The 14,807-nt window shown below is 38.7% G+C and overlaps 5 non-coding genes across 5 annotated transcripts; all 5 read left to right on the plus strand.

Annotated features, from left to right (window-relative positions):
- Positions 1–1,693: 1,693 nt before the first annotated feature.
- On the plus strand, positions 1,694–1,765 carry TRNAD-GUC (transfer RNA aspartic acid (anticodon GUC)). Its single transcript has one exon. It is a non-coding gene; the product is annotated as a tRNA-Asp (tRNA).
- A 2,754-nt stretch (positions 1,766–4,519) lies between these two features.
- Positions 4,520–4,591, plus strand: TRNAD-GUC (transfer RNA aspartic acid (anticodon GUC)). The gene has a single exon. It is a non-coding gene; the product is annotated as a tRNA-Asp (tRNA).
- A 634-nt stretch (positions 4,592–5,225) lies between these two features.
- TRNAD-GUC (transfer RNA aspartic acid (anticodon GUC)) lies at positions 5,226–5,297 on the plus strand. The gene has a single exon. It is a non-coding gene; the product is annotated as a tRNA-Asp (tRNA).
- Positions 5,298–6,639: 1,342 nt separating this feature from the next.
- Positions 6,640–6,711, plus strand: TRNAD-GUC (transfer RNA aspartic acid (anticodon GUC)). Its single transcript has one exon. It is a non-coding gene; the product is annotated as a tRNA-Asp (tRNA).
- Positions 6,712–7,345: 634 nt separating this feature from the next.
- On the plus strand, positions 7,346–7,417 carry TRNAD-GUC (transfer RNA aspartic acid (anticodon GUC)). Its single transcript has one exon. It is a non-coding gene; the product is annotated as a tRNA-Asp (tRNA).
- Positions 7,418–14,807: the final 7,390 nt, after the last annotated feature.

The following is a 14,807-nucleotide window of genomic DNA, read 5'->3' on the forward strand; positions in this document are numbered from 1 at the left end:
CTGATTATATATATATATATAGATATATATAAATATATATATTGATAGTTAGAAAGATAGCCAGATAGACAGATCGATAGATAGATATTTATTTCAATGAAATAATTTCTTGATAAAACTGATTGTTTTTGGCTAAGAATTTCTGTATTGTAATATTTAGGAAAAAAGATTACTTGTCCTAACCAAAAGCAGCAAATCTGCCTATTACAATACTGTGAATTGATCGAGGGTATGCCTTAACCCCAAGGAGGTGAGCACTGTTTAACTGATGCCAATAAGTCCTCGTTAGTATAGTGGTCAGTATCCCCGCCTGTCACGCAGGAGACCGGGGATCAATTCCCCGACGGGGAGGCAATTCCTTTTATTCACACAATTAAATAAAATGATGCACTTTCTAACATTGTAAAATATATCTGTCATTATCCTTGCCTATTCCGATTGAGAAAAAAGGTTGAATTCACAGATGGACAAAATGCTTACTGATGTGTTAACTGAAATTCAGAATATGCTCTGAATATTTCAATATGCACAGGCGTACCATCAAAAACACTTTACATCTGCATTCTCTTGGAAAATGAGATGAAGCAGTGGTGAATCCTAGGCTGCTGTTCCACTCGATTGGCACAATTTACAAGTAGAATGACTGCTTTTGGTTAGTAGTGACCCCTGGTGGCTAATAGTTATAAGCTGCAAATGGTAAAGTGAGCTGATTATATATATATATATAGATATATATAAATATATATATTGATAGTTAGAAAGATAGCCAGATAGACAGATCGATAGATAGATATTTATTTCAATGAAATCATTTCTTGATAAAACTGATTGTTTTTGGCTAGGAATTTCTGTATTGTAATATTTAGGAAAAAAGATTACTTGTCCTAACCAAAAGCAGCAAATCTGCCTATTACAATACTGTGAATTGATCAAGGGTATGCCTTAACCCCAAGGAGGTGAGCACTGTTTAACTGATGCCAATAAGTCCTCGTTAGTATAGTGGTCAGTATCCCCGCCTGTCACGCGGGAGACCGTGGTTCAATTCCCCGACGGGGAGGCGATTCATTTTATTCACACAATTAAATAAAATGATGTACTTTCTAACATTGTCAAATATATCTGTCATTATCCTTGCCTATTCTGATTGAGAAAAAAGGTTGAATTCACTGATGGCCAAAATGCTTACTGATGTGTTAACTGAAATTCAGAATATGCTCTGAATATTTCAATATGCACAGGCGTACCATCAAAAACACTTTACATCTGCATTCTCTTGGAAAATGAGATGAAGCAGTGGTGAATCCTAGGCTGCTGTTCCACTCGATTGGCACAATTTACAAGTAGAATGACTGCTTTTGGTTAGTAGTGACCCCTGGTGGCTAATAGTTATAAGCTGCAAATGGTAAAGTGAGCTGATTATATATATATATATATAGATATATATAAATATATATATTGATAGTTAGAAAGATAGCCAGATAGACAGATCGATAGATAGATATTTATTTCAATGAAATAATTTCTTGATAAAACTGATTGTTTTTGGCTATGAATTTCTGTATTGTAATATTTAGGAAAAAAGATTACTTGTCCTAACCAAAAGCAGCAAATCTGCCTATTACAATACTGTGAATTGATCGAGGGTATGCCTTAACCCCAAGGAGGTGAGCACTGTTTAACTGATGCCAATAAGTCCTCGTTAGTATAGTGGTCAGTATCCCCGCCTGTCACGCGGGAGACCGGGGTTCAATTCCCCGACGGGGAGGCGATTCATTTTATTCACACAATTAAATAAAATGATGTACTTTCTAACATTGTAAAATATATCTGTCATTATCCTTGCCTATTCCGATTGAGAAAAAAGGTTGAATTCACTGATGGACAAAATGCTTACTGATGTGTTAACTGAAATTCAGAATATGCTCTGAATATTTCAATATGCACAGGCGTACCATCAAAAACACTTTACATCTGCATTCTCTTGGAAAATGAGATGAAGCAGTGGTGAATCCTAGGCTGCTGTTCCACTCGATTGGCACAATTTACAAGTAGAATGACTGCTTTTGGTTAGTAGTGACCCCTGGTGGCTAATAGTTATAAGCTGCAAATGGTAAAGTGAGCTGATTATATATATATATATAGATATATATAAATAGATATATTGATAGTTAGAAAGATAGCCAGATAGACAGATCGATAGATAGATATTTATTTCAATGAAATCATTTCTTGATAAAACTGATTGTTTTTGGCTAGGAATTTCTGTATTGTAATATTTAGGAAAAAAGATTACTTGTCCTAACCAAAAGCAGCAAATCTGCCTATTACAATACTGTGAATTGATCGAGGGTATGTCTTAACCCCAAGGAGGTGAGCACTGTTTAACTGATGCCAATAAGTCCTCGTTAGTATAGTGGTCAGTATCCCGGCCTGTCACGCGGAAGACCGGGGTTCAATTCCCCGACGGGGAGGCGATTCATTTTATTCACACAATTAAATAAAATGATGTACTTTCTAACATTGTAAAATATATCTGTCATTATCCTTGCCTATTCTGATTGAGAAAAAAGGTTGAATTCACTGATGGCCAAAATGCTTACTGATGTGTTAACTGAAATTCAGAATATGCTCTGAATATTTCAATATGCACAGGCGTACCATCAAAAACACTTTACATCTGCATTCTCTTGGAAAATGAGATGAAGCAGTGGTGAATCCTAGGCTGCTGTTCCACTCGATTGGCACAATTTACAAGTAGAATGACTGCTTTTGGTTAGTAGTGACCCCTGGTGGCTAATAGTTATAAGCTGCAAATGGTAAAGTGAGCTGATTATATATATATATATAGATATATATATAAATATATATATTGATAGTTAGAAAGATAGCCAGATAGACAGATCGATAGATAGATATTTATTTCAATGAAATAATTTCTTGATAAAACTGATTGTTTTTGGCTAAGAATTTCTGTATTGTAATATTTAGGAAAAAAGATTACTTGTCCTAACCAAAAGCAGCAAATCTGCCTATTACAATACTGTGAATTGATCGAGGGTATGCCTTAACCCCAAGGAGGTGAGCACTGTTTAACTGATGCCAATAAGTCCTCGTTAGTATAGTGGTCAGTATCCCCGCCTGTCACGCAGGAGACCGGGGATCAATTCCCCGACGGGGAGGCAATTCCTTTTATTCACACAATTAAATAAAATGATGCACTTTCTAACATTGTAAAATATATCTGTCATTATCCTTGCCTATTCCGATTGAGAAAAAAGGTTGAATTCACAGATGGACAAAATGCTTACTGATGTGTTAACTGAAATTCAGAATATGCTCTGAATATTTCAATATGCACAGGCGTACCATCAAAAACACTTTACATCTGCATTCTCTTGGAAAATGAGATGAAGCAGTGGTGAATCCTAGGCTGCTGTTCCACTCGATTGGCACAATTTACAAGTAGAATGACTGCTTTTGGTTAGTAGTGACCCCTGGTGGCTAATAGTTATAAGCTGCAAATGGTAAAGTGAGCTGATTATATATATATATATAGATATATATAAATATATATATTGATAGTTAGAAAGATAGCCAGATAGACAGATCGATAGATAGATATTTATTTCAATGAAATCATTTCTTGATAAAACTGATTGTTTTTGGCTAGGAATTTCTGTATTGTAATATTTAGGAAAAAAGATTACTTGTCCTAACCAAAAGCAGCAAATCTGCCTATTACAATACTGTGAATTGATCGAGGGTATGCCTTAACCCCAAGGAGGTGAGCACTGTTTAACTGATGCCAATAAGTCCTCGTTAGTATAGTGGTCAGTATCCCCGCCTGTCACGCGGGAGACCGTGGTTCAATTCCCCGACGGGGAGGCGATTCTTTTTATTCACACAATTAAATAAAATGATGTACTTTCTAACATTGTAAAATATATCTGTCATTATCCTTGCCTATTCTGATTGAGAAAAAAGGTTGAATTCACTGATGGCCAAAATGCTTACTGATGTGTTAACTGAAATTCAGAATATGCTCTGAATATTTCAATATGCACAGGCGTACCATCAAAAACACTTTACATCTGCATTCTCTTGGAAAATGAGATGAAGCAGTGGTGAATCCTAGGCTGCTGTTCCACTCGATTGGCACAATTTACAAGTAGAATGACTGCTTTTGGTTAGTAGTGACCCCTGGTGGCTAATAGTTATAAGCTGCAAATGGTAAAGTGAGCTGATTATATATATATATATAGATATATATAAATATATATATTGATAGTTAGAAAGATAGCCAGATAGACAGATCGATAGATAGATATTTATTTCAATGAAATAATTTCTTGATAAAACTGATTGTTTTTGGCTATGAATTTCTGTATTGTAATATTTAGGAAAAAAGATTACTTGTCCTAACCAAAAGCAGCAAATCTGCCTATTACAATACTGTGAATTGATCGAGGGTATGCCTTAACCCCAAGGAGGTGAGCACTGTTTAACTGATGCCAATAAGTCCTCGTTAGTATAGTGGTCAGTATCCCCGCCTGTCACGCGGGAGACCGGGGTTCAATTCCCCGACGGGGAGGCGATTCATTTTATTCACACAATTAAATAAAATGATGTACTTTCTAACATTGTAAAATATATCTGTCATTATCCTTGCCTATTCCGATTTAGAAAAAAGGTTGAATTCACTGATGGACAAAATGCTTACTGATGTGTTAACTGAAATTCAGAATATGCTCTGAATATTTCAATATGCACAGGCGTACCATCAAAAACACTTTACATCTGCATTCTCTTGGAAAATGAGATGAAGCAGTGGTGAATCCTAGGCTGCTGTTCCACTCGATTGGCACAATTTACAAGTAGAATGACTGCTTTTGGTTAGTAGTGACCCCTGGTGGCTAATAGTTATAAGCTGCAAATGGTAAAGTGAGCTGATTATATATATATATATAGATATATATAAATATATATATTGATAGTTAGAAAGATAGCCAGATAGACAGATCGATAGATAGATATTTATTTCAATGAAATCATTTCTTGATAAAACTGATTGTTTTTGGCTAGGAATTTCTGTATTGTAATATTTAGGAAAAAAGATTACTTGTCCTAACCAAAAGCAGCAAATCTGCCTATTACAATACTGTGAATTGATCGAGGGTATGTCTTAACCCCAAGGAGGTGAGCACTGTTTAACTGATGCCAATAAGTCCTCGTTAGTATAGTGGTCAGTATCCCCGCCTGTCACGCGGGAGACCGGGGTTCAATTCCCCGACGGGGAGGCGATTCATTTTATTCACACAATTAAATAAAATGATGTACTTTCTAACATTGTAAAATATATCTGTCATTATCCTTGCCTATTCTGATTGAGAAAAAAGGTTGAATTCACTGATGGCCAAAATGCTTACTGATGTGTTAACTGAAATTCAGAATATGCTCTGAATATTTCAATATGCACAGGCGTACCATCAAAAACACTTTACATCTGCATTCTCTTGGAAAATGAGATGAAGCAGTGGTGAATCCTAGGCTGCTGTTCCACTCGATTGGCACAATTTACAAGTAGAATGACTGCTTTTGGTTAGTAGTGACCCCTGGTGGCTAATAGTTATAAGCTGCAAATGGTAAAGTGAGCTGATTATATATATATATATAGATATATATAAATATATATATTGATAGTTAGAAAGATAGCCAGATAGACAGATCGATAGATAGATATTTATTTCAATGAAATAATTTCTTGATAAAACTGATTGTTTTTGGCTAGGAATTTCTGTATTGTAATATTTAGGAAAAAAGATTACTTGTCCTAACCAAAAGCAGCAAATCTGCCTATTACAATACTGTGAATTGATCGAGGGTATGCCTTAACCCCAAGGAGGTGAGCACTGTTTAACTGATGCCAATAAGTCCTCGTTATTATAGTGGTCAGTATCCCCGCCTGTCACGCGGGAGACCGGGGTTCAATTCCCCGACGGGGAGGCAATTCATTTTATTCACACAATTAAATAAAATGATGTACTTTCTAACATTGTAAAATATATCTGTCATTATCCTTGCCTATTCTGATTGAGAAAAAAGGTTGAATTCACTGATGGCCAAAATGCTTACTGATGTGTTAACTGAAATTCAGAATATGCTCTGAATATTTCAATATGCACAGGCGTACCATCAAAAACACTTTACATCTGCATTCTCTTGGAAAATGAGATGAAGCAGTGGTGAATCCTAGGCTGCTGTTCCACTCGATTGGCACAATTTACAAGTAGAATGACTGCTTTTGGTTAGTAGTGACCCCTGGTGGCTAATAGTTATAAGCTGCAAATGGTAAAGTGAGCTGATTATATATATATATATAGATATATATATAAATATATATATTGATAGTTAGAAAGATAGCCAGATAGCCAGATCGATAGATAGATATTTATTTCAATGAAATAATTTCTTGATAAAACTGATTGTTTTTGGCTAAGAATTTCTGTATTGTAATATTTAGGAAAAAAGATTACTTGTCCTAACCAAAAGCAGCAAATCTGCCTATTACAATACTGTGAATTGATCGAGGGTATGCCTTAACCCCAAGGAGGTGAGTACTGTTTAACTGATGCCAATAAGTCCTCGTTAGTATAGTGGTCAGTATCCCTGCCTGTCACGCAGGAGACCGGGGATCAATTCCCCGACGGGGAGGCAATTCCTTTTATTCACACAATTAAATAAAATGATGCACTTTCTAACATTGTAAAATATATCTGTCATTATCCTTGCCTATTCCGATTGAGAAAAAAGGTTGAATTCACAGATGGACAAAATGCTTACTGATGTGTTAACTGAAATTCAGAATATGCTCTGAATATTTCAATATGCACAGGCGTACCATCAAAAACACTTTACATCTGCATTCTCTTGGAAAATGAGATGAAGCAGTGGTGAATCCTAGGCTGCTGTTCCACTCGATTGGCACAATTTACAAGTAGAATGACTGCTTTTGGTTAGTAGTGACCCCTGGTGGCTAATAGTTATAAGCTGCAAATGGTAAAGTGAGCTGATTATATATATATATATAGATATATATAAATATATATATTGATAGTTAGAAAGATAGCCAGATAGACAGATCGATAGATAGATATTTATTTCAATGAAATAATTTCTTGATAAAACTGATTGTTTTTGGCTATGAATTTCTGTATTGTAATATTTAGGAAAAAAGATTACTTGTCCTAACCAAAAGCAGCAAATCTGCCTATTACAATACTGTGAATTGATCGAGGGTATGCCTTAACCCCAAGGAGGTGAGCACTGTTTAACTGATGCCAATAAGTCCTCGTTAGTATAGTGGTCAGTATCCCCGCCTGTCACGCGGGAGACCGGGGTTCAATTCCCCGACGGGGAGGCGATTCATTTTATTCACACAATTAAATAAAATGATGTACTTTCTAACATTGTAAAATATATCTGTCATTATCCTTGCCTATTCCGATTGAGAAAAAAGGTTGAATTCACTGATGGACAAAATGCTTACTGATGTGTTAACTGAAATTCAGAATATGCTCTGAATATTTCAATATGCACAGGCGTACCATCAAAAACACTTTACATCTGCATTCTCTTGGAAAATGAGATGAAGCAGTGGTGAATCCTAGGCTGCTGTTCCACTCGATTGGCACAATTTACAAGTAGAATGACTGCTTTTGGTTAGTAGTGACCCCTGGTGGCTAATAGTTATAAGCTGCAAATGGTAAAGTGAGCTGATTATATATATATTCACTGAAAAAACCATAGGTTATAGACCATATATAGTTAGGAATTAGCATTTACAAAACCTTGAAAATTCACTGAAAAAACCATAGGTTATAGACCATATATAGTTAGGAATTAGCATTTAAAAAACCTTATTTTACTCACACAAAACCATTGAAATTCCATATATAGTTAGTTGCACTAACTATATATTGCGCACCCGCAATCCACTGCTGATGATGTCACATATTACATCATTCATGACATGGTCAGTGACATCACTGATGACATCACTGATGACATCTCAAATGACATCACTGATGACATCACTGATGACAACATCCAGTGACTATGTTTCTGTAAAGTTAAAATATGTCTTACATATTGAAGAATGAGTGGGTGTATAAGTGTCTGGACGAAGGATTTAGTAGGTGCATGACTGAATGTATGAGTGAGTGATTAAATGTGTCTCACTGAGTGCATGGGTTAGTGACTAAACTGTCTTAATTTGTGCATCATTATGTCTGTTGTTCTGTAAACTGCTGCATGTGTTGATCAGTAGCTATATGAGTAACTATATGGGTTATTGATTGATTGCCCAAGTATTTGCATGGGAGACTGAGTGTGTGTGTGGCTGGATGGGAGGTGTGTGACTCTGTACAGATCAATGTGTACTTGTATCAATGATTGTATAAGAGAGTAAGTATGTGTTAGTATATGGTTGAAAACGTAAGGTGCTCTATGTTTAACTGTATAGAGTAGAAAATGGAAGTGTGATTGATTCTTTACAGGACTGACTAGGTGTGTGAGTAACTCCATGGATGAGTGGCAGAGTGTGAGTGTCTGTATAGGTGTATGAGTGCATATGATTGTGTTGTAAACATGAGTGATTGTATGTATGAATGATTGTATGGGTGAATGAGTGAATGTGTGTGTAGACGTAGGAATCAGTGAGTACGTATGTAGTAACTAGTATTGGTGTGTCAATGGTTTCAAAAATTATACTCTGTTTTTAACACTGGGTGAAACAGAGGTTATATTAAAATGTGAGGAGATGCATTGTATTGTCACATGAATGATATCATCAGTGATGTGATCATTGATGTCAAGTGAGATGTCATCAGTGATGTCATTTGAGATGTCATCAGTGATGTCATCAGTGATGTCACTGACCATGTCATGAATGATGTAATATGTGACATCATCAGCAGTGGATTGCGGGTGCGCAATATATAGTTAGTGCAACTAACTATATATGGAATTTCAATGGTTTTGTGTGAGTAAAATAAGGTTTTTTAAATGCTAATTCCTAACTATATATGGTCTATAACCTATGGTTTTTTCAGTGAATTTTCAAGGTTTTGTAAATGCTAATTCCTAACTATATATGGTCTATAACCTATGGTTTTTTCAGTGAATTTCAATGGTTTTTTAATAGCAAATATCATAAGCTGTCGAATGTCAAGTACGTGGTAAGAATTTTTTTTTTCGTGTTTATGCACACTGATCTGCTTTGATTGCTGCCCCCCACCCCTCATTTCTATTAGGAGTACTCTCTCTTTGCAGATAGTGAAGGGTAGTTAACGCAGCCCTTTCCCCCTTTGTAATCCGTCGTGCCTGCTTCTCTCTCCATTTGATTGATTGTTCTCTTTGGTTCATTCTCTATTTACAAACAAGCACAGAGTCGCAATACTCTGTTTAGTCTTTGCAGATAGCGAAAAATCGTGTAAAAAAACAAAAGGAATCGAGCAAAATCAGTAGGCCACTAATGGGATCTCTTTTGACCTCGCTAAAATAGAAACATTAGGAACAACCTGTTGAAAATAGCAATGCGTATGTATATAAGCGGCGTTCATTTGTGTTCACAGTACCCCTTGTTGATTGTTTCAATCGAGCATTGAATTGTTCGAAGTTAATTCTCTTAACGATCTTCTCTACCTGCAAACGAGGAAGAATAGGAATATTCTATCTCCCTTTGCAGATAGTGAAGGGTAGGTAACGCAAGCCTTTAACACGTCGTACCTATTTCATTCCTCATTGATTGATTGATTGTCCGAACATTGACTGTTTGGGAATTAGTTCTTTTTGGAGGTATTCCCTGTTTGCAAATAAACGTAGGAAAATCTTTGCAAGTAGTGAAAGGGTACGTAATGCGGACCGTTCTCCCCCGTTGTAATCTGTCATGCCTATCTACTCCCCACTGATTGATGCACCTTTTTCACCCGGACCATTTACTAGAGATACGTCATCTGGCCCGACCAGAGAGCACCCCTAGTGAAAAGGACATATGCAATAATAACGAAGTGATCACTGTATCCTGTTAACAGAAACTTTACCATGAAACAACCTGGAAAGAAAAAAATAGGAAAACGAAAATCAGTAGGCCACTGATGAACATGAACTTTTATTAAACAACGAACAAAGAAACGATAACATAACGTAATGATAAAACCTATTAATGTCCTAGAAACAAGAAAACGTTAAAACTATGCCAGTGGTGAGAGACCAGAAAAACAGTAAGAGAAACCAAATCACCCCTCGCTGTCCCACCGCCTGCCACGCCAAAAAAATCGATAGACTAGGGAAAATGCAAGTCAGTAGAACATCCACCCCCACTCTGGAAACTTCCAAGGTGGGGCAGGGTTCCGGCTACGCCCAGCCGGGAGCAGCCCATATAAGGCAGGTCCTGCTGCCACGCCTCGGCCAGGAGATCCTAACGTAGGGTGTAGCCGGAGGAGAGGCCGAGACCAGCGGGACCCGGCCAGGGGATTGCCTTTACAACGCTGAACAGTTGCAGGGGGGGGGGAATGTCTCCTCGACCCTCCCCTCTCTCTCCCAGTCCGGCCGCGGTGGCCCTTGAGAGTTGCAGGTAGTCCCGCCACATGCTCTTCCGGTCCGACCACCAACGGTCGGGGGGCCGAGGCCGACGGGATCCGGCTGCAGCCGATAAACCAAGAAACCCGTTCATGGGGCCAGAGCCAGGGGCGTCCGGCCGACATCCACCGGAAGCCCGGCCCGAAGACGGACGGGACACTTCTTTCTTTTATAATGGCTGCGACAACACTGGAGGGGGATGTCTTGCACATGCCTCCGACCCCCCCCTCGTCCTCATCGCCTGGTCCGGCCATAACAAATCTCAAGCGAGACGCCGTGGGGTGCACTGGGAGGGAGAGACGGTGCGAACAGGCCTCTCCCGCCTCCCCAGGTGGAGGCTTCCCAGCTGCACCCTCAGCGCTCCAGGCGGTGGCATCCTAACAACTACAGTGCTGCACAGTTTCGGAACGACCTAGATAACGGTTCTTCCACTGTGGCCATGCTGCAACGTCTCGCCCGGCAGGGTGGAGCCCGTCCGCTCATGTGACCCCGCGATCGCCGGTAGCTGCCGAACTCTCAAAATGGCGGTCGACCTGGCAAGAGCGGGCCCAACATAAAGAAATGGCCCGGTCACTGGTTGACTCCACCACCGTAGTCCTCCACGACCTTGAAGATTCTAGAGGAGCCGCGGGAGTCTCCGACCCCCGATGGGGAATGACTGCCATGATCGCCCGTGGAGTGACGAAACTGTATCCGCGGGACGTCGGCGCTCCCATGCTGGCGCCAGCCTCACTTTGAATTACTACAATCCTGCAGACCTTACTTCCGGTGAAAGCACAGTGTGACCCGGTAGGAAAAATTATTGCACCCCCTCCCCTTTTTGACTGATAGTTCAAACCACCGATCCTTTCCTTTGCCCTTTTAACGGAACTTTGGACTGCCTCCCCCTCTTTTACATTTTCTAGAGAAAACAAAACATTAACCACTACATTAGCATAGCAGTTGACACCAGAACTGTTTTCAAATTGAAAACCAACAACATCTTCAACAGAATCCTTTTTGTTTCTGCTGTGACCCTGCTACAGCACAGGCATTGTCCCCAGCAGTAATTCTGCAATGCCGGTAAGAATAGCTGTGGTGCCTACTGGACTCACTCACCCCCGCGGCGCCCCACGCCGTTTTTTGCTGGGCGGCAACTTACTAGACATCACTTTCGTGCCATCTAGATTTCAGCGCGTTCTGCTGCCTTGGAACTATTCACACAACAGACCGCTACTGACAAGAATATTTCATTATTGGTGCTGTCAATTTCAATAAATCTATTGGATAATTAAAAAGAAATTGCCACGGTCTCTTCGTTGTTTAAATGTTTTTACTGTTTTTGTTTTGTTGTATATATTTATATGTTATTAAAGTTTTATATTCCTACTACTTTGTTGGAGTGCTATATATTTTTAATGTGACACATAATTGTAAAAACTTTGATGTACAAAGAGTCATTCCTGGAATCTTCCGCTTCAGGCTCGGTCCCCTCCCCAATCACAATACAGGATGGTTTTCAGATAGTAGGAACGCGTGTGCTGTGACGGATCACATCGGGTGTGGGCCTTGATCTACTATAACTCCTTTGAAGAGGGGTGATTCTTTACAGCTGGGGCCATAAACTACATCTGCAGGGCTAGCTGATAGCCTAGGACCGGCCTGGACATTCGGACACAGAGGAAGAGGAGTGTCAGAGGGTGCGGTAGTGAATAGGGCGAAAGGGAGGTGTCGGGCGGGCACAGAGTGTGATTCTCAGGGAAGAGCAGCGCAGATGGGGGAAGGTTTATTGCCCATGCATAAGACAGAGAGCGGTGGTGACCAGTGCCTGGGGGAGATGCTTACGAGGGTGAGGAGCCATGCTACGAATCGACAGCGTGCAGAGAGTGGGTCTGGTCAAGACATCTAAAATGGCTGCCGTGCACGACAAAAGTGTGGCATTTCAAAAAAGGCAAGATGGCGCAGACAATGTTTTTCAACACTTCCTCATTTCCTTCGAATCGAACGTTAACAGACGTTGGGGCATATTACCAAAGTTAAGCGATATTTATCGCTAACGATGCTTACCAACCAATTTTTTACCACTAAGCATCGTCAGAAATTATCGAAGATAAACCTTACTATTATCAAGGTTTATCGCAAATGCGATAATAAACGGCCGCAATGCATGAATATCGCTAAAAACTCAGCGATATTCATGCATTACCGAGCTAATACTCTTAGCCATGTTATCCACCTCCCATTGGATAACATGGCTAAGAACTGCTCAGGGCAGGTGTTACTTTTTGGAGATATTCGCGCTTAGCGCAAATATCTCCAAAAGTTGGTAATAGGAGATAGATATCTTGCATGTTGTAATGCAAGTTATTGTGGTATATGGAACTCATACCATAATCTCTCAGGAAAGCAGAAACTGATCCTTTTAGGACCGCCTAAAAAGGCCTAGGGGGTGAGGAGTACTCTACTTTGCCCCCTTTTCACGTTCCGAACTATTTTATTTTACTCTCTTCTGTAATTACACAAAATACCAGCGATAAGATGCATCGGAGACACACAGTGAGAGAAAGGAGGCCGGAGATGAAGAAGACATGTCAAATACACATTGGAGATAATATAGTGGCAGAAGGGAAGTAAATATGAGTAAACTTACCATGTAACATAAAAATGTTGCACTCTATACTATAAGTCTCATTTTATACTACAATCACTTCGCTACAACCTCATAAATTAAAAATAAAAATAAATAATGTCTCAAACAATTTTTGATTTCTAAATATAAATTTATTCTTCAGAATTTTCTAAATTTGAAACAACTAGTAACATGTCCTCATCAGTAATTTCCTCTTCAATCATCTCATCTTGAATCTCCTCATTAAAAGTCTGCAATGATGATTCTTGTAACTCTATGGTCTCCAAACACTCGATAAATTCGCCATCAAGAGATTGATCAAAAAAATCATTCAAGTCATCTCCTCCTTCTGACAATATTTCATTATTGGTGCTGTCCATTTCAATCAATGTAGTGGAATCATTCAAGTCATCTCCTCGTGACAATATTTCATTATTGGTGCTCTCAATTTCAATCAATGTAGTGGAATCATTCAAGTCATCTCCTCCTTGTGACAATATTTCATTATTGGTGCTGTCCATTTCAATCAATCTAATGGAATCATACAAGCCATCTCCTCCTTGTGACAATATTTCATTATTGGTGCTCTCAATTTCAATCAATGTAGTGGAATCATTCAAGTCATCTCCTTGTGACAATATTTCATTCTTGGTGCTGTCCATTTCAATCAATCTAATGGAATCATACAAGTCATGTCCTCCTTGTGACAATATTTCATTATTGGTGCTCTCAATTTCAATCAATGTAGTGGACAATTCAAAAGAAATTGCCACGGTCTCTTCATTGTGAGCCATTTTATTTTGAAATTGCTTGCTGTAAATTGCAGAAAAAAATAATCACTTTCATTTATCGTTTTTAGTAATACATAATATAAAACTAACTTCATCAAGTATTTAGTATAACAGAAGGACTGCAAATAAATAACAGAAAAAATTTTTCAAATTATCTTCAAGTGTACAACATAGTTCCCCTTACAAATTAACAACTCACCTTTTTAAAAGTAGCAGAAGTGTTAGTACTGTGTAAATCAAACACCAGAAATTCACCACCAAAAATTCCTCACAAATGTACCTCAGACAGTAGTATCACAAAATGGCTGTGGTTTCCTCTCATTTGACATATATACATAACCAATTAACTTTCATCACACACAAATACAAAACCAAAGTAACATTTTAATTGGTTCTAAATTTCAACACTTTCAAATGTGTTTTCCCCATGCAATTTTCCATAGGACATTTACATACGTCTACAGCCTGAATGGCTGAACGGAATTACACCAAACTTGGCAAAATGGTACATCAAACCTAAGAGGTCAGGAAGGATCTACTATGCCCCCTTATGGTCATTTCCCCCTTCGCTTTGGCCTCCTCTTGTCTCTCAATCCTACCGAGGGACAAGATGGCGGCCGCTACGGACTGTTTGGAATGTTGACAGACGCCGGAGAACCAATCAGCTTCGCAAAGCTCCGTAACGCGAAAAGTACGCGAAGCGGAGCGCTGTTACAGATATATATCTTTTTTTCAACGTTAATTTCTCAAAATCCACTGGAGCACATATA

Source organism: Lissotriton helveticus, chromosome 1_2 (assembly GCF_964261635.1).
Source record: "Lissotriton helveticus chromosome 1_2, aLisHel1.1, whole genome shotgun sequence".
NCBI classification, from domain to species: Eukaryota; Metazoa; Chordata; class Amphibia; order Caudata; family Salamandridae; genus Lissotriton; species Lissotriton helveticus.